Raw genomic sequence first — 6,524 nt, forward strand, 5'->3', positions numbered from 1 at the left:
TTCATCTTCTAATATTTTATTTACTCAATCTATGACAGTATCTACCACTCAACAGAAATTTCTTGCAAATACTCACAACAAATCTCGGTTCATTTCAATGCTGAAAGATAAGTTTATTGCCGAAAATATATCGGTAAAACAAGCTAATAATGATGCTGACGTAATGATATAATTGAAAGAGCCATAGAGCAATTCAATTTAACAAATACAACTATTGTTGTAGGTGAAGATGTAGACTTGCTCGTATTACTCACTGGTAGAACTCCAATCGAAAAAACTATCTTTTTTTTAAACCTGGAAAAGCTCAAGACCCATCGGAAATAATATTTAAAAGTACTCGAAACAAAAAACAAGTGCAGTTATCTTGTCTTCCTCCAACCTCAGCGGCTGCTCATCAACATATTTTTCGGGTATATTACCAAGTTCAAGTGTGGCTTGGTTATCAGCTAGATCCAAAAGACTGGGGATGGAAATTAGTCGACAATACATTAGAACCAATTCAAACTTTACTCTCACCTGCGCCGGAAAAACTCCTGAACACAATTTTTTGCAACTGTAAAAAGGGATGTAGCGCTAAATGTGGTTGGAAAAAAGTTGGACTGTTTTGTTCGGTAGCATGCATTAATTGTCAAAACCGGTCGTGCTCCAATGTTGAATCACCAATAATTGAGGATTCATTTGATTCTATCGATGAGCCATGCGATGTGTCATTATTGGGACAATTTACTTGCACCCACGATGAACAAGATGAAGAAGAAGAAGAAGAAGAAGAAGAACTAGAAGAGGAAGAAGAACAATGAGAAGAAGAACAAGGGAAGCAGAAGTATTAGAAAATTATGAACCAGTTTGATAAATTTCCCTTTTTTTAATTTATACCGCTTTATATAACTTTTATCATTTTTAACCCTTGCCAATATCAATTATTAAATAGCTTTAAATTAAACAGAATCATAACAGATCCGTGGAATAGGTCTACTGGGGAAACCACGTTAAAAAAACGCGCTAAGTACACTACCTCAAAGATGGTGTGGAAACGTGTGCGCACATTATGACGATTACCACTTTTTGAATCGTTATATCTCAAAAACGCTGGCTCTCAGGAAAAAAAGTAATAAGGCATTTTTTATAGACAATTATCTAATCTACATTTTTTGTTAGAACTAATTTTACGATCAAACTTACCGTTTCGTTGAAAATCGCTAAAAACCATATTTGGTGACCTTTGACCCTGCGTAAAATTTTTAGCACGGGTCGGATTTATGAGGACTTTTTAGATTTCATTTATGATGGTATTTTGAACAATCCTGCCAATTTTCAGCTTGATGGTAATTTTTGTAGCCTCGGATGCGTAAGTTGACTGGAGTAATACAACACACAGTTATAACGCACCACTGTACTTTCTAAAATATAACCTCACTTTTACACATTTTACGTAGGTAATTAGCCGTTTACATTACTATTAAGACTACAAAATAAGGAGTCAGTAATAAAATAAAATACTTACTTGCATATAAACACCAAAACAGCGATTTAAATCAATAAAATGTGTTAAAATAGCAAAACACAGCAGAGCAGCAAAACACGTTGTTTGTCGGCAGTTACAAATAAAATTGCTTAGTGACTGAGAGACCATCCCAGACAATCACGAGCCAGACCTTACTATAGACCACTGAAAAATATGAAACCTTTACAGTAGACGGGTACAACGGAAATAGAATAAAATAGTAATATTCCTAATGGCTCATATTTTAGACGGCAGTCAAGCAGAAAATTGTGAGTGGCTCTTATATGGGACGCTTGGTAGCGAACGAGTTACAGAACAGCAACTTTATCCCTTTCATATCCAACGTATGCAAACACGATTACCTAGAGTAGTAATAAAATCACATTATAGTTAATCTTTTATATGCCTTATTTTTTTAAGAGAAAAAAATTAAAGGAAACCTGTTACATGGTTCTAGCAGTAAAATTTTTATCCTATAAATTAAAAAAAAAACAAGTAAAATCTTTGCTAATGAAAAGACTTAAATTTCGTTCTGTCATTTTTAACACACATCGAGTATTTTTGGAGTTATCAAAAAATAATGAAATTTACGAAAGTTTTAAAAATTCTGGATTTTTTAAATCATATTTCTTTTTTAAAAAATATGCATTCGAAACATGGACAAATGTTTCAGGTCATTGCTTACGCTTAAGTACTATACATTTTAATTTTTGTGGAAATGACGTATGTTTTATTTGTCACTATTTCCTAAAAAATTCGAACGGGTCCTCTTAGTTTCATCATAACTTGTTTAATTTTGATACTGTCAACTTCTTCTGGAGATCATTTGATAGGTATTTCTCAGTACTTTGTCAAGTGTTTAATAAGTACATTTTATAATATTTGAATCAGTCGTTTCAGAAACCCGATATGTCTCAAAAAGCAAAGTTGTGGAAAAGGACAAAAAACATCTCGGGATTGGGATCCCGAGGATCTTGGGATTGGAAAAATATTCTCCACTCTAGGTTCATTTAGAATGTTAAATCGGGTCTGGTTTTCCTGAAACATATGACTCTATATCTAAGGGTAGTAAAAAGGCAAAAAAACAAAAATCAATTTTTTTGGACATGTTGGGTTTCTGAAACAACTGATTCATTTACTATAGACGCTACCCTCTACACTACTCACTGCATCGTATTTACTGTATTGCAGTGAGTAGTGTAGAGTGTAGTGTCTGGAGCCTCACTAGACTGGAGGTTCCATTTCCTCAGCTCGCCTTACCTCCTTAGCTGTATTAGTTGACGCCCTTAGATGACAGGGTCTTCCAACATTATGACCAAAAACGGTAACGTTGCTTCTATAGTGATCCTTTTCCAAGTAACCATACTCCTTTTGCTGTAACTTAGCTACACCGTACTATACGTATATATGGTTGCATATCATCTTTTTTTATATTCTCCTGGTCAAAAAATCCGGACACTTGCATTTAGAATGTTTTTTAAATTTTTTCAATGTATAGTGGTTTTAATGGTTAGAAAATAAACAATAATATTAAAACACGTTCATTCAAAACAATAAAAACTATTTTGTAATGTTTTTAAATGACCGCGTCACCATAGAAACAAAATTTTGACATTTGGCAAAAAATGACACTTTTGTCTTGTTTACTAGCAACAGAGTTTTTGCATTTTTTATTGCGTTTACGATAAGTTTGACGTTTATTCGGGTAAATTCAGATCACTGTTTATTAGTTTTATCATATCGTGTTAGTATGACTCCCGAAAATAATGCAAAAGCTTTGGCATTACATGAAGATGGTCGCAGTGTACGTTATATTGCAAATCATTTGAATATTGTTAAAATTACCGTCCGTAATGCTCTTACTAAGTATCGTCAGACTGGAGAATACACTAGAAGACCAGGATCAGGAAGAAAAAGGTGTAGAGATCAGCGTGATAAGGTTTTTTAAAGATTTCCGCATTATGGTACCGCTCGTTAACGTCAAAATGTACTTGATAGTCGTTTATATTTCTGGACGAATTGTAAGCGTCCTGCATAAGACAGTAGCGTGCCCTAAATTAACAGTAGCTCATCGAGCTAACAGGATGAGTTACAAATCAAAGAGACGGGACTGTTCAGCTGTTTTCTGAGGGTTCCTGTTTTTGTTTACGATCTCCAGACGGACGCGAACTTGTATGGAAGAGGTCCGGAGAACGATTTGCACCTTACTGTATTTCACCCAGAACGCCATTTGCTGGCGGAGGTGTTATGGTATGGGCGGGTGTTTCTTTCCACGGACGCACCGAATTAATTTTCATCGAACATAGAACTCTAACAACAGATAGATACATACGACACACTGTAGTTCCAAACGCCGAACACGTGGTCATGTACCGTTAAAAGCGTATTTGTTCATGCAATTCGGAATTAGTCTCGTACCCTAGGGTTTTTGGCATCGCTAATTACGAATTTGGCATTATTTTTTTGAAAGACAAAATGGCGATTCCAGCAAGGCGGAAAAAAATTGAAAATATCAATCAAAACCCAATTTTTTTATTAAATTTGGTAGTTTAAGGTTGCTGATTAGAAATCTAACATTATTTTTATGAAAAACAATATGGCGGTTCCAATATGGCCGAAATAAATTCAAAAATTTTGTTTTAAACGCATATTTTTTCGAAATTCTATATTATAAGGGACTTTGGAATTTGCTTATTACCAATACATTTTCCTTTTGAAGTACAATATTCAGAACCTATTACTTATGTACAACCGCCCATACATACTCAACAGTCACTCGAATCCGGTGTCGGAAAGTTGGTCGAGAACACTTGGTCGACGGAAAATTAGGCGACAACATTTGGTCGACGAACAGTTGGTCGAATGCACAATTCATCGAATGTACAATTCGTCGACGAATATTGGATCGAATGGATTTTTCGTCGACAAAGACCCAAAGGGAATAATGGTGACAAATGAAGGATTATTGAAAGATTATTGTCGAAAACATTGTACGGAAATGCCTTGATTCCCTAACAATTTATTTACCTCAGCATCTCGCATATTTCGTCTTGTTTGAAGTGCCCCCCCAAATTTGACTTGTCCGGAAATGCACCGTTCGCAAGTGCGCCGACACCAAAAAGAAGAAGGGTACAACATCTCTAATTAAAATATCTTAGCTCAGTTGCCACAAGTATCTCAATATAATACAATGTATATTTATGTATCTAAATATATACAATGTATGTTCCTTATGTCCAGCTGAACGATTTACGTGGTGTATAAATCGTCAATATAAATAAAATATAATGAAGTGAAACAAAAAAAAAGTAACAATCTATTGCAAAATTTAAAAAAATTTGCAAATTACATAATCAGCCTTAATTTAAAAATTTAATAAGTTAAGTTAAGCTGCTGCATATGACACTCTAATATAGATTAAGATTCTACTTATAAATAAGAATACTGTACTTTCTTAGTTATTGGTTAAGAAACTCTGCTATTGAATAATATGGTCTTTCAGATAAATAGGATTTAGTCATTTTAAGGAGCTTGGGGAACGATGTTGCAGATTTAAGTTGTAGAGGGAGATGGTTTTAAAGTTTTTTTGCAGAATATAATATAGATTTCTTTACTAACTCACTAGACGGGATCGGTAAATAGATGTCAAAGGTAGAATTTCTGGTGGAATAGTTAGTCATGTCTAGGCCTTGCTGGAAAGACATGTAGATGTTTACGAATTAAGCAAATAGTTTCTAAAATATATAACGAAGGTAGTGTTAGAATCCTGTGATCTTTGAAGTAGCTTCGGCAATGTGTTGTTCTTCTGAGGCCAAACAGATATTTTATTGCTCTTTTTTGTAATTTAAAAATATCATCGGATTGGGCAGCCGTACCAGAACCCCAAAAAGTGAGACCATATCGAAGATGGGACACGAACAAAGAAAAATATGTTATTTTGGAAGATGCTAAATTCATTTCCTTCTAAACAGAAAATATTTTTCGTTAAATCTACAAATAATTAAGATTTAGAAAAAAAATTAACAAAACCCCAAAAAAAATTCAGTATGTATTATACAATATTCCAGTTAACAAAATAAAAACCAATAAACCGCCATTTGTCACCATTAATCCCTTTACCCTAAAGATAAATAACAGCTTCTCGACGAAAAATCCATTCGAACAAATGTTCGTCGACGAATTGTGCATTTGAATAACTGTTTGTCGACCAAATGTCGACTAATTTTCCGTTGACGAAGTGTTCCGCCGGTCAAAATAACGTCGTACATCTTGTCCCTGAGCTATGGGTAAGGAATATATCCGGCCTGATCCTTATATCCGCGTATTACGACTTTTCCATAGTATGAGAAAACAACTGTAATATTTTACCTTATGACCACGTTTTCAGCATTTGGAATCATTGTGCGACAGTGTCTAGAGGAAAATGTTGTACCCCACTCCCCTTTCGTTGTGGATAATTTCTTATTTATGCAGGATAATACGCGTCCACATACTGCGCAAATCGTTATGGACTTCCTAAGTACTGTCGGAATTTCCTTTTTGGATTGGCCCGCTTGGAGTCCTAACATTAATCAATTCCAGCAGAACGTAGTTGTTGTGAACACACGTGATTTTTTTTGCTCATATAAAATTGTCGTTTTGATTGGGAAATAATAATCCTACTTTAGTGAAATTTTTACGGTGTCTGGTACCCCAGGGTCTGCAAGTGTGAGTACCTAATTTGTTTTTACGCAAAAAAAAAACGTCAAACTGATAGTTTCGAATTTATTCTGCTCTCAGAAAAATTAACTTTTTTAATAATAAAAGTGTGTTATTATATAAAAAAATTAGTGAATTTGATGAAGAAAATCGTGGCTTTGCATTGCTAAAGTTAAAATATTTGCGATTATTAAGTTCCAATATTGCAATAGCTTCTTGTCTATCAACTATCAGAAAAAACTGGTATAATCAATTTATCATTAACCAACTTCCAAACAATTTACTACATTTATTTTCATTCTCGTCAACAAATTTAAAAGAA

Source organism: Diabrotica virgifera, chromosome 9 (genome assembly GCF_917563875.1).
Source record: "Diabrotica virgifera virgifera chromosome 9, PGI_DIABVI_V3a".
Lineage (NCBI taxonomy): Eukaryota > Metazoa > Arthropoda > Insecta > Coleoptera > Chrysomelidae > Diabrotica > Diabrotica virgifera.